Raw genomic sequence first — 13,282 nt, 5'->3', positions numbered from 1 at the left:
AGTAATAACACATGGCACTGGGGGTGTTTCATCTGTAATTTTTTCCCGCGGAATGAATGATCACTTTTAATACCCTGTTGATCTTTTTACGTCAGCGCGGACCGTTCTCCCTCTCACTGCTACCTATTAATTATGAAATACTGTAGGTCTTGCCCATTTCATTTTACTGCTTCTTCCTGTTGAACCCTGGTGTGAAAGGCTGCTGTTCTTAAATAGGTGCATAAAAGTGAGAGTGGGGAAAGTTCCCCCCACCCCTCCACAGCGCCCGCGCTCTCTGGCATTATGTCATCAGAGTCAAAAAGGCACGGGTGAAGAAAAACGGCCTGTTTCACACATGATAGACACCTCATCACATGGAGCATGTGGCTCCTTACTATTACTAGACAGACTGTGAATGTCTTAATCAGAATTATTATCATACAGTAGCTGCATTTTCAAACTTTGAATGTAAGATTTGTTTCTTTGTCTTTTTTTTGGTAATCAGATTGTAATAGTGCACATTTTCATAAGGTTTCTTAGATAAGACACTCAGCATCGTACTGTACTCTGGGTACAGTAACAGCGAAGAAAAACACTGCCCTCTTCTGCCTGCCTTGCCTGTCTGTCTGCATACTCACCGCAGAGATTGAACCATTAAAAGAGATCTTGCCGTAGTTTACGGCGTGGAGACTGGCCTTCTGTGTCTGCGGCTTATCGGCCTCCCGCACAGGTCAGCCGCTGGTCCGCAGAGTGGCAGGACCCCTGGCATAACTCCGACCGCCTTGATCCCCACTGTCAGCACGTTGGCCTTAGTGTGAGCCGATTTCATCAGGGCCCGCCGCAGTTCGGCGGTCGGCCTCCGCTTCCCCGTGACGGACCACTGCTGGGCTGGTTTCCTCAGCAAGCCTGTTTCACTTAGCAGGAACACGTCCTGTGCAGCCAGCGGAGCGTCTCGCTGTGGAGGTCCCGATAGGTATTCGACTCGTTCATCACAAATAAGTCATGACGTTTAATAAACCCACACAGTGTATTATTATTCATATCTTTTTAAACATATACTGTTACATCTATGCTTTAATTACCAGTGGGACTCAGAGTGCAGTGCTCGTGCGGCTGTGGTGGTCCGTCTATTTTCATCCATGACAAACACCCTGCGAATAGGGGGAAAAGCTAATTGGCATAAACTCCAGTGATGTAAGCAGCAACCGCACCAAGAACAGCTGTGTGCGGACCACCGGTGCTTGCACAGCTATTTTAACACGCCGATCTAAAAGACACGTACTGTATACTTGTGCTACACCTGCAATGCAACGTGGGTGTTGGAAGACAGACCGTGTTTACACAGGGAACATTCAGCTTTTTCCCTTGACAGCGAAAGGATTAGTTTTGTTGTGCATATGGGTATTATTTCCATGACCTTTCAAAACTAATACAAGAATTAATATATATATATATATAGAAAGCCTGACTTTCCTGTGATGATTGCATTTTCTATTTTTGATAGACCACGTAAGTGAGCATGAGATAGAACCGATATCACGTGTCCACCTTTTAATCTGTACAGATGCGTTTTTATACAAGCCAAGAAAGAAAATGCTTAACTGAGCCTTTAATTATGAGTTATTTTCAATTTTCCCAATAAGGAAATGTTCCTTACATCATTTCCGCAGATGTGTGAACTCCTTTGTGGGCTACTGGAGCAACATTCAGCATTCGGGCTACTGATGTTTAATCTCTCGTTAGCCTTTGGGTGACGTGAAACAGCATGAGCCTCAGTCTTGCGTTTGCCAATCAAAGGCAGATTGAGTGACAGGCACAGGACAGCCCATCCCTTATGTAAACCCTTCCTCTACCACCACCAAATTAGAGTGGCTGTTGCTACACGCTGCCGCCTCCCTGCTCCTACACAAATGAAAAAGAAGGCACTCCGGTTCAGAAGTTCACATTTTGGATGCGTGCCGGAACTACTTAAGGCCAATGAAGGGTTTTTTTTTCGTGTTGTGTTATTTTTTTTTTTTTTTCGAGAGGAACAGGTGGTCGGAGTGACATAATCCTGGCTCGCAGTGAAGATCTTTAGAAATTAGGCCCCGCTCCTCTGCCAGAGGGGTTATTACTCTGTCAATACGTATAAGCATGACTTTATCTGACTTAAATAATGCAAAGACAAAATGAAGATGCAGACCCTGGTCGCTTCTTTACGGCTGCTTTAATACTGTAGCGAACATGTCCACAAACAAAAACACATCACCTACTGTACATGTGCGACCATCTCTGACGTGTCTCGAGGCTCGGCTGAGGAAGCTATTTATTCTCATACACTGTTAACTACTGGCACGTATGCGTTAGAGCGGAATGCCATTCAGAATGCAGAAAATATATTTAGTTCTTGCCAACAGACAGCAAAAGGCACCAGTGGGTCTAGCCCCTGTGTGAGAACGGTTATTTCTGTCACAGTATGGACTCTCAATTACTGTAATCCGCTGTTTGACTCCTGCGAGAACATCAGGCGCGATTAACTATTCAGAAACATCTGATGTGACACCTACAGTGCATATCATAAGTGGACAAAGCGTCTTAGGAACAATTTATTTCCTGTGTATATTTTTTACCGACAGTGTCAAACAAGGGTTTGAGGTCGAGAATTATAGTAAAACTGAAACAGGATTTTCTCTTGCTTTGTCTCGCTCATCCCTAGCTCAGTTGTTAGCTACGCTTTTGAAAGCAAGGAAATACAGTCTCTTACAGAATATCAGCATGCCTTTGATTTAAAAATAAATAAATTGTTGCATCTAAGAGTTAACGACGGTGCTGTAACTGTTTGACACATTTGACTTATTATGTGTTTCTTTAAGCCCATTAATAGGTAGGTGCTTACGGGCAGTGGAAATACCCCACAGCTGCAGTCTGGCTGTTGCTCCATGTGTGATCCTCCTGTCAGACCCCTCAGAAAACACTCAGACTTCACCAGCAGTCGGACTTGGTCTCAGTTGCAGCCACACAGACCATGTGTCCAGCAGAGATGCTGGGTCCACAATTTTCTGCCTTTTCTCAAAAATAGATTAATATATAAAACATTATTGATAATCCATTAGTCCCTAGCTGCTGTCAGACGTGCACTGACGTCCAGACGTTTTTCCTGAACTGTTCCAGAGGGGCTTGTATGTGAGAATGCAAATGTTGTCCGGACATTTTCTGGTAAACGTCCATGAGTGAGTCCATGTGAGAATACGGCAGGAAATTCTTCTGAAAATTCATATCCAAAGGACAAAAACACGACTTTCCACAGAGGAATTCTTTTAATGTCCTGCCTACTGTATGCCACAGAATCTTCCGGAAATGTTCCTACTGTTCTGAATGCGTCCGACTCGGACAATCAAGAAAACGTCTGAAAAATGTCTGTAAATCTATGCTATGGTGTGGACAATGCATGTCTTTTTAAACAGTTAAAATTATTATTGACACTTAAGGTCACATGTGAGTCCCTGGTAACAACAACCACTCTGCCTAGTGTTATTTGGGGAAACCTGTGAGGTCTGTGCACTTATTGGGGGAGGTTTTTATCTAAAGCCGGGCAAATCTGATGGCAAAGCCATGTGATTCAGCGGGGATGAGCTGAGAACAATGCCCAGATAAGTGAATTACCTACCCGGAAGGAACAAGCAAGGGCTGTGTCCCAAAGCTAGGCAACTGGCAGGCCCTGTGTTTGTATTAGGAAACGGTTAGAACAGCTCCGCCAAACACATTTGGTCCTGTTTAATTGGTGCATAATTCCTGCAAAGTTTTTATATGTGTCTCCTTTTGCATGTCCTATACAAACAATAGAGTGTGTGTGTAATGGCCATGTCATGGTTCGGTGGCTTCTCTAGAAGGGCAAATAATCTGTTGTAGGAGCTGTGTAAACACTTCTAAATCCTTAGTTGACAAAGTTGTATTGTTCATTTTGGAGAGATCTCCGTGACAGTTAGACTGGCAATTAAGTTGATTATTTGGTGAATTTGCGGTCTGCTGAATATAATGCCAATATATTTCAGATTTTGAAAATGTCTGAATTGTAAAAATCTACCTACCTATTTACTGTAAGTCTAAACTAATTTGGAGGTCAGCTTGACCAGTTCTACAGTAACACTTTAGCAGTTGTAAAAACAGCTCATCTATATTTTTTTCAATATAATACAACACTTTGTTTGGCGGGGATGATGGATTTCCCACCAAATTAAGACCACATAATGATTATGTGCTAAAGTAACACTAAAAGTAAAGGTGTACAAACACTTGTAAATCAAATTATTTCTTCTTCTATTTTTGGGGTTTATTTGTTTAAAACGGTGGTTTGCTTTGTTTAACATACTATATATAATGACAGTCATTGGAGTGATTGAGAAATTTAAAAAAAAAATGATTCCACACTTTTAAGTTGATAATTCTTGGTTCTAATCAAACCCTCAAGCTTAAAATAAAATGTTATGTATATGTAATATATCAGATTTTATATCAGAAATTAATTGAATTAACTCGATAGGATAACTTTCCCTGAGACACTATTTTGATATTTGTTGTGCTGCATTAATGAACTGATATTTTTAGAGAAACTCTAAAGTGAATAGGCTGAAGTATATTGAGCACAATATGGATTCAAACAATGTCATTTTACACATGTAGTATTTGTGTCCCATAGCAGTTATCTGTGTCCTCAGCTTTAGAACAAAAATCACCTGGCTTAACTAAAATATTCAAAATGAAATAGATCTTTTCCTGTTATCTCTCTGATCTGCTGCCACAAGTGAACGATACCTTTGCCTTCTCCGAGTGCTCAAACTTTTTAAATGTCCTGGAGGAGTTCTTGTTCGAGTCCCAAACCTACTGAGATCTCTAATGAAGGCTCTACCTTCCAGGCAAGCATATTTCTCCAAATGACAGTAATTTACATATGATGTATTTAGAGTAGAAGAGGGCAGGCTAATTCTATTTGGAGATTTTCCTTTGTTTTAGGAGTCATTAGCAGCTAGCGCAAATCTAATTTTTACAATTTCATCAGGCCATCTTGGAAAGCCTCTGTGAGCTCATCAGAGAGGAGCATTTATTGCTAAGTGTTCTCTATTGCATTAGCACACAATAAAGCGGCCAGGGACTGCTACAGACGTTTATGTGGAATCCAGTTAACACTCCGCCAATTCGTTTTTTATTGGGACACAATCAATTTTTATTCATTTTAAAGCCAGAATGCTTTCTTTCATTGTGTGCCTATCCTAGCTTATTATGCCCTAAACTAATTACTCATTTGTTTTCACAAAACCCTAATGTTTATGTTAAAGATTTCCTCTTTGAAATGCACACCTGATGTGCATGTATGCATATATAAATATATATATAATGCAAGATTTTGGTACATTTTAATGCAAGTCTGTCACACGTGTTCTTCATTATTAAGGAAAATAATTGCATCAATTCAATTTCTAGAAGTCTGGCAATAACAATAAAGTCTGAGTAAGAACACATGGTGTGGCATGTTGATTTTGAAGAATTACAATGAGTCATCCGGCCTGGCCCTTGGGTCAGACCCGGCCTTGACCAAAACTATTTGGCTCTTCTTTTAAAATACAATGACATTTTTGGCATATTTTGAAAATCTACTGTGGGGAGAGGTCCTAAGATATTCAAGTGGAAAGTAAAAAGAGCCTCAGCTATTGTAAAGCAATTCAATGGATTAATTATTGGAACCGAGACAAGATCATGTGAACTGACCACTATCCCTTTAATTCAAAGATGAGCAAAGTCTTTAATCAATATTATTTGTGAAAAACAGATTCCAGTTTCTTTGTTAAGAAGACACATTTGCTTGACCTCTGGAAAATAAGGGTAACATAAACACACTTCTTTAAAACCAGTATTTTTGCTATCCATCACTCTTCTGTGTCATGTTCTCTTTCATCAGGATGAGAGTTGGTGGTTTTGACTGTAGCCAAACTTAAATGTGGAAATAATTTAGATCTGTATCTGAAAACAAACATGACGATGTTGAAATATTGGACACTTGGTTGAATATAATCGTCGTCCCTTGAACTGTACGCTCACTTATGCCATTAAGAGTGATCCTGCAACAAAAATGATGGTAATCCCTGGCTCTTTACATGCCCAATGTACCATGTAATATTCAAAAATATTGAGAAGGAAAGGGTGAGCTAAAGCTTTTTGAGAGTTTGTGATATTTTTTTTTCACCCAACGCTAATAAGTTTTGTATATTATTGTAATCAAAACTTCAAGCCGCTATTTATTTTGGAGCCTGTGTGACGAGAACTCGATCCGTGTGTGGCGGAAAAGCGGCTTAAGTCATCTCAATGTGTGCATCTTCACTGTGGTCTGATAATTAGAGTGCTTAAGTGCTCCTGGAGACAAGACAAACTCAGATACCCTCTTCCTCCTCTGCCCCTCCTCTCCTTCACCAAGAGGGTCTCTAATGGGCTCCCGTTTGACAATGATATCATTTGGTATCCGATGTACCTTATACCCATCGCCACCTACAGAGAAGCACATTTGACCTGAAATGTAATGTAGGGAACGGGCGTCTGCTGCTTCCCCATCAATAAAATGCACAGGAATCCAACATTTGGTGAAGCATTTCAATATATACCAATGAAGAATATTCCTTGCTGCATCCTGACATGACAACTCACGGACACGACTCAATGTCGTGTGTGTGCGCGTGCAGATATTTTTTCTGTGGGACCTGGAATGCTTTCAACACATTGACGAGATGACAAGTTATCATTGATCTGTCCTTACTTAGCGGGATCCATTAAATAATGCATGGGCTCCTGTGCATTACCAGTGCACTCTCCTGTCCTGACCCATTACTGGGAGCAGGGCATGGGGCCCTACAGTGGCTCCAGGCATCCAGAGGTCCCCGGGCTTTCATTTAATTAAATCAACCCATAATGAAAACTCCCGTAACGAGATTAATTTTAATTATTCATCAGCGGGGCCGATTTGGGGGGAGAGGCCGCATTAATAATGAATGAACTGGCTTAACATTTTTCAATCCATCACCTTTTCCCCTTTTGTTAAAGGTGCAATTTATTAAGTGCTCCTCAGCTGCGAGAGGTGATGGTGGTGGAGATATTGACGCGCGGGCCCAGAGGTCAGTCACAAGACGCGCTCAAGTCCTTGGCTATTATTTCATAATGTATATTACATTGATAAATGAACATCCTCACAATACACGTGCTATTATATATTCTCCTGGTGTGTTTGTATAAATTTATATATGCCTTTCTTTTTAATTTTCTTTTTTATAAGATTTATCTACAAAGCGCAATGGATTTTATATAAATACCTTTAAGGCGAAGAGAAGTAATCGTAATTGGGCCAATAATCCTTTGCTGATGTTTGTATGCGTCAATCAGGTTGGCACATTGATTCCCCCCGTGTGAGCACATTAGCAGACATTGGTGGCTGGCCAACAAGAGTATGGGAAGATTGTCGACTGTCACACAGTGTGAAACTGTAATTAGCTGGCATTGAAGTGGTTTTTTTTGCGTGTTGCTGGGCAGGAAAAGACGGCTGTACAGTTGGGGTCTGTAAGCTGATACATTGTGAAAAACAATTATCTTTTGTGATTGAAATGAGCACACCGACCGAAAACGCACAGGCGATGCCCGAGCGGCAGAAGTGGCTCAGGGAGACGGGAATGTCATTGGGACGGTGAGCTGAGTGCATTTATCAGGCCCCTCATCAATACTCAATTAATAATTCAGGCGTAGTCTGGGGCTTCTTTGGGACAGGGTTTCAGCTATCTCGTAATTTTGCAAATTGCACGGTCATCATGCAATGGACGGGCCGGGCCTCTCAAGAGAGTCACGGCTGTGAATTGTTGGTCGGCCGGTGGGAAGTAACAGGTACAGCGACAGAGTTGAGTCCAGTTGTGGTGGCAGTGTTTTCAGGTATCCACAACAAATGCAGCAGCGAAACAAAAGGGGCAGTTGGAAGCGACTGAAAGGTGCACACAAATAATCTGAAGCAGACATAGAAAGAGATTAACATATATGACACAAAAGTAAAGTTTCAATCTCAGTTCTCTGGACACAGCTGTAGCCAGATTATTGCTTTCCACTTGAATGAACAATATTACACAAGTCAAAGTGGATATCAATTATCAGGTAGTGACTTTTTTGTTATGGCACCAGTCACATCCATTAACAGATAACTTCCCCTGGCTTACAGAAAACAAACAGGCATTTCTTCCCATTGTGATTTGTTCAGGGCGCCTCGGCCCAGGTGCAGCAGCGTTAGCGGGACATTCTTTGACCAGTGAATGAGCAAACCCATCAATTACATCAAGCCCAGCTCCGTGATAATTCCCATTCACTCAAAAACGAGCCCTCTAATTGCCCTGACCAGTATTACCTGTTCCAAGAGCGCACTGTTCTTCCACAGTGTTTCCAAGGCAACTGGAAGTTCTGGTGACCTATAAAAAAAGTTGCTACTTCGGTAACTGATCCGAGACCAGGCGGTTGTTTGTTGCCATGGCAGACTGCAGAGTTATTTATAGGGTCTGTGTAGCTGGTGCTACCAGGCACAGAAAAAACTTTACCAACAATTGAAGTCATTTATTTAGCAGAGAGAAAATCCTCCTGGTGCTTTTTCGGCTGATTGAAAGTCGACCGGAGAGGTGACTGGATGTTTTGAGAACAGAAAACACCTGGGGCTGCAGCGAGTCACAAAGTCAAGAGGAAGAAAGCTTCACACTACCCCCCCTCCCCGTTTTCCCACTGTCTGCCCCCCCCATTCCTCAATGCAGGAGTGGATCCTTGTAACAAAACGTAATGTTTATTTTGGAGTCAGAGGCATTGCCCCGGATGACCGGCGCTTCTTTGTTGTGGTTTCGTTTGTGTTTTCAGCAGAGAAGCGCAGAGCTGCTGGTATTGATGAGTCATATGTTCATCATCAGAGAGGTCCCTGGCAGTTCATCACATCTCCCCGCACCGCGTGCATCCCTCTATCGGAAGGTCAATCAGGGAACCCTCCGTATTAAAGTGATAATTTACCTCTGATTCACGGGGTCAGCACTGTGAATCAGACATAAGGTATATTAATTATCAGAGGTGTCATTTACAGAGTTCATGTGGAGATCTCCCTCAAGGCAGTTGGCAGCTGTATCCGACTTCACTCCAGTTTCAAAATCTGACTTTTAGTCCCATTCACTGGCTTTGCACCCTGCATATACATCTCGGCTTAGCTTTATATGCAGTGTAGGTGTTGCTGCAATTTTTTTTATATTGTTCTGAGAATGTTTTCAAAGTTCAATAAAATAGAGTAAAGCATAACTGCTTCTTGAAAACCAAACGTAGATACTTTAAGAGAGGCGCGAGTCCACAAATAAGATTTTAAAGAGGCTACACAACAGATGGAATCAGATGGACTTTTAGAAGAGGCGAGATATCAATATGAATCCATTTAGCTTTTGGAGCAGATACATTAACTTAACTAACAATCAATCATTTCTGTCTTTAAAGCTTTTTAATGCACGTAGATCTCCAACCTGTCAATACATTTTCAGCTCCATACCCACTCCTTAACACCAGTGTTGTGGTTACGCATCTGCTACTTCCCCCCTCGAAATGCAACTCTAACTGCACAGTCTTCCTCGTCATCACGGTAAGATTCCTGTAACGCTGCTTTACAACAAATATAATTCTACAGGAGGAGACGATGGAAAGTTTACAGGGGGAAAAAAAGCTTCTAGCAGTGAACAGATGTATTAAAACAACAAGGATGGAGAACAAAATGTTTTTCCACTTTAACTTTATACTCTAAGGAACACACACTGACTTTACAGTGTCCATTTTAAAGAGAGTAGTCATGTGATGTGCGAAGCATCTGCTTTTCACTCTTGTTCCGTTTTGTCGTTGAACACTATGCTTGGTCTCTCACTATAAAACTGATAGTCCATATACAGAAACTGTGAACATAGTGGGAGAAAACAACATGAGACTGTAGTTCTTTTTAAGATAAGAGCATATTTTTCACACAGCACAAAGAGAGAGTGTGCTGCAAGGAGCGCATTGTAAATTCCATTTCCTCATAGGGGAAGTCACCTTTTAACAGGGCCACTGCTGCTCCGAACACATCAAGAGGAAACAAACATGGAAAGTTGGCATATCATTGAGTCCGGTTGGTTCTATTGATGTCTGACGCAGTGATATGTTTGTCCAAGTGAACTGCATTAGGAAGTCTGAGATCTCAAGGAAGTGGATTAGCATTAGTGGACTGAGTGTAATTTTTAGTTCATTTCCAATGGATTCCTGAATGTATTTGTTATGTCCTCCCGGTTTGCGAACCACTGTTCGCGGTCTCCTCATTTGGATGATGCCATCTTTGTTTTGTCATATGTAAAATTACCCGGACAGCTCTTCCTGTCCGTTGGATATTGATAGCGCAGCAGTAGTGCTCTAGTAAAAACAATAAATGAAAGGTTGTCTCCCCCAGTCACGATGACTGCAGCGACAAGTACCAGACACATGCACAGAAGTCACCACGAGGCACATTGGGCTAAGGTATTAAGCATATACATCAGCGCTCCTCTTGCATAGTCCTAAACGGCGATTATCCCATTGGTTATTTTGGAACCTCCCGTCATGCTGCACGTCCCTCTGACACCAGCATTATATCGGAGGCACTTACTCGTTTGGCAAGCCGCTAATAGTTCACACTGTCCCCGGGGCTGTGAGAAGTTGTGTGGCTCAGCATGTTTCCCGCCGTTCTATAAAACGAGTGACATTTGGTGCCCAGATAATCTGAGCTTTGGCTTCTTTATGTGCACATGCCCAAGGAGGCTGGGTTGACGGATAAGCCCAGCTGTTAAGTCTGTCCACGAGTTAAAAGTTACTGAAAAATGGTGTCCGATGGCAGTGCCCATTCATCACTGCAAATACCCCCACTGTGTCCGCTCGCACTTGCTCCACGGAGAACAAATGTGGATGTGGGTTAAATATAAGTTATTTTCCGGTCTGAAGTATTTCTCTTTTATTTATGTAGGATATATAGCTGATTGTTAATACCCCTGGGCTTAAATAGCCTTGTCTGTGCTTTCGTATCATCCCTTGGCAAACACGGCATCATAACTTGCATGTGGAAGCATATTCTGCCAGTGAGACAAACTGCCTCGCGCAGGACTGCTTCTTTTGTAACTGTATTCAGTCACTAAGCAGAATGGCACGGGCCCAATCTAAGTGGCTTTCATCTGTCCAATTCAAACAGACGTTTGACCCCAGACATTTGCCTAATGTGTTTTTGTTATGTGTACTTCTGGCTTCACAAATGTCACAGTGGCTGGACAAGTGGGGGTTTGGTTTGTTACTCAGGGGAAGGGGGGGTCAGCGGCAGAGATTTCGCCTGAGGGGGTGGGGTTGCAAGGCAGCAGTTATGTCTATAACCTCTGCATTTTGTATTCTAACCCATTGGGAGTTGGTGGTGTGTAGAGCACAAGTTCCCAGTGATGAGCCCCCCCCCCCCCCCATGGGCCAGACCCACTGCAAGTCTGCAGATCAGTGGCTCGGTCCCCAGCGCTCTGCTGAGCAGGGGGTCCAACTGGGCAGGCAGCTGTGGAGGAGACGGGGTGTGCCACATTTCTGGCCGCCCGGGTTGCAAAAGTCAGAAGCCAGCCCCAGACAGTTGGGCCAGACCTGACAAATGCTGCCATTAGAGGGGTGCTGAAAATGTATCATCAAACATATTGGTATTTCAGGGTGCAGCTTATTCAGATTTATTGGCATTGCTGACTGAGGTTCTGTCATTAAACACAAATACCAGATTACTAGTGCCAGAGAAGTTCTATAGTCATGCCATACGTTCTTCTTTAGTAAGTATATTTTTCAAAGTTGGGCACAACTACAAGCAGAGTGGGGGGACAGTTTATATCTATGAACCTATTGTCAAAAGTACTTCTTGAAATAATATATGAAAATATGCCACTTAAAACTTCTTTGTAGTTTTTTCATAATGCAAACAGTTTTTAAAGATATTCATTTAATTCATAGGGAAGTTATATGAGAGCATTTATCACTCTATGTGTGCGTGTGTGTGTGTGTGCATGTGTGTGCGTGTGTGCGTGTGTAAATATTTGTAGAGGCTGAGGTCCGTCCAAAATTAAACTTGACTACAAACTACACTGAGGCCTCGCAAAAGATGCTCAATATAGAAAGAAGGACCAGAGAGAAAGTGCTTCTGCAATCTCCCTGCTTTCATAATGGAATAAATCATGACAAATTATAGTATTGTTTTGTATGTAAATATCCAAAAAACTACCACAGATTATTTGCCCTGGAGCGATGTCTGTATCACAAAGGCAAGCCAGTTTAATTTGTATGTGTTGTGTTAAAAAAAAGCTAAATTATTTCTTATAATTAACTCGTAAAATGCCACGCACGCTCCATTTTCAACACACATATTTTAACCTAGTGCGAATCACATAGCAGCCAGAACGGTCACTGAATTGAGTTCAGATTACATCTTTGAAACCTTCCAAAACCTCACATTTCACTGTTCCTTCAGTTTGCATAACTGGAAGCAAATATGACAGCTCAGCAAGTAATGAGGTCCTCCTCTCAGCTGCAAGAGGAGTTCGTCTTGACGTAGAAAGCTGTGATCCATCTGTTTTTAAAATAATAATATTTTAAAAACTCACATCTACCTCACATAAATAAACATTGCGCCTGGTTTATCACAGAAAGCTAAATCTTATATTTACAACTAAAGGCGGATTCTGAGGAAGACATGAATCTCAACATGCATATTTAAGTGACTTATTCGGCCGAGGTGACTCGCGCTCATTCTCTTTATCTTTTAACAGGCTATATATCCTAAGTGCGACGCCCGCAGTGATACTTCCAGCCATAGTGATGTCTCATTATGAGTAATAGGTCTCTAACGTGTGCTTGTTTGGCTTATTTGGGGCCATTGGAGAGCAATAAAGTGTCTGTCTGAGGATTTTTTCGGGGTCCTCATAGACCTTCCCCAGGTGTGCCTCGCTGGTCATAAAGCACGACTTGTCTCTCAGGGTATGCTCATGGATAAACGTGCCGACTGAGCGCTCTTTCACTAAGTGCTACTTAGTATGCACTGTGATTTTTAAGTTAACGGATGCAAAATCAAAAATGATTTGTCAGAGGGTGTCTGAGCTGAACGGAGCTCGCTATATTCTTTATAATCCATAAGACAAATGGATTTTTTGACTTAACTTCCAAACAAAACACGCTCTCCATGTTTTGTTTGGAACCAAAATGGCTGCTACGGTAAGGTCACCCTGTT

The 13,282-nt window shown here is 42.0% G+C and overlaps 1 protein-coding gene across 6 annotated transcripts in view; it reads left to right on the top strand.

Moving 5' to 3' along the window:
- eya1 (EYA transcriptional coactivator and phosphatase 1) overlaps positions 1-13,282 on the top strand; it is a 63,428-nt gene that overhangs the window by 6,081 nt on the left and 44,065 nt on the right. The window lies entirely within an intron of this gene.

The sequence above is a fragment of the Scophthalmus maximus genome, chromosome 21 (genome assembly GCF_022379125.1).
Source record: "Scophthalmus maximus strain ysfricsl-2021 chromosome 21, ASM2237912v1, whole genome shotgun sequence".
In the NCBI taxonomy this organism is placed as follows: domain Eukaryota; kingdom Metazoa; phylum Chordata; class Actinopteri; order Pleuronectiformes; family Scophthalmidae; genus Scophthalmus; species Scophthalmus maximus.
The sequence above is the reverse complement of the archived record's forward strand: the minus strand, read 5'-3'. Positions and strand labels throughout refer to the sequence as shown.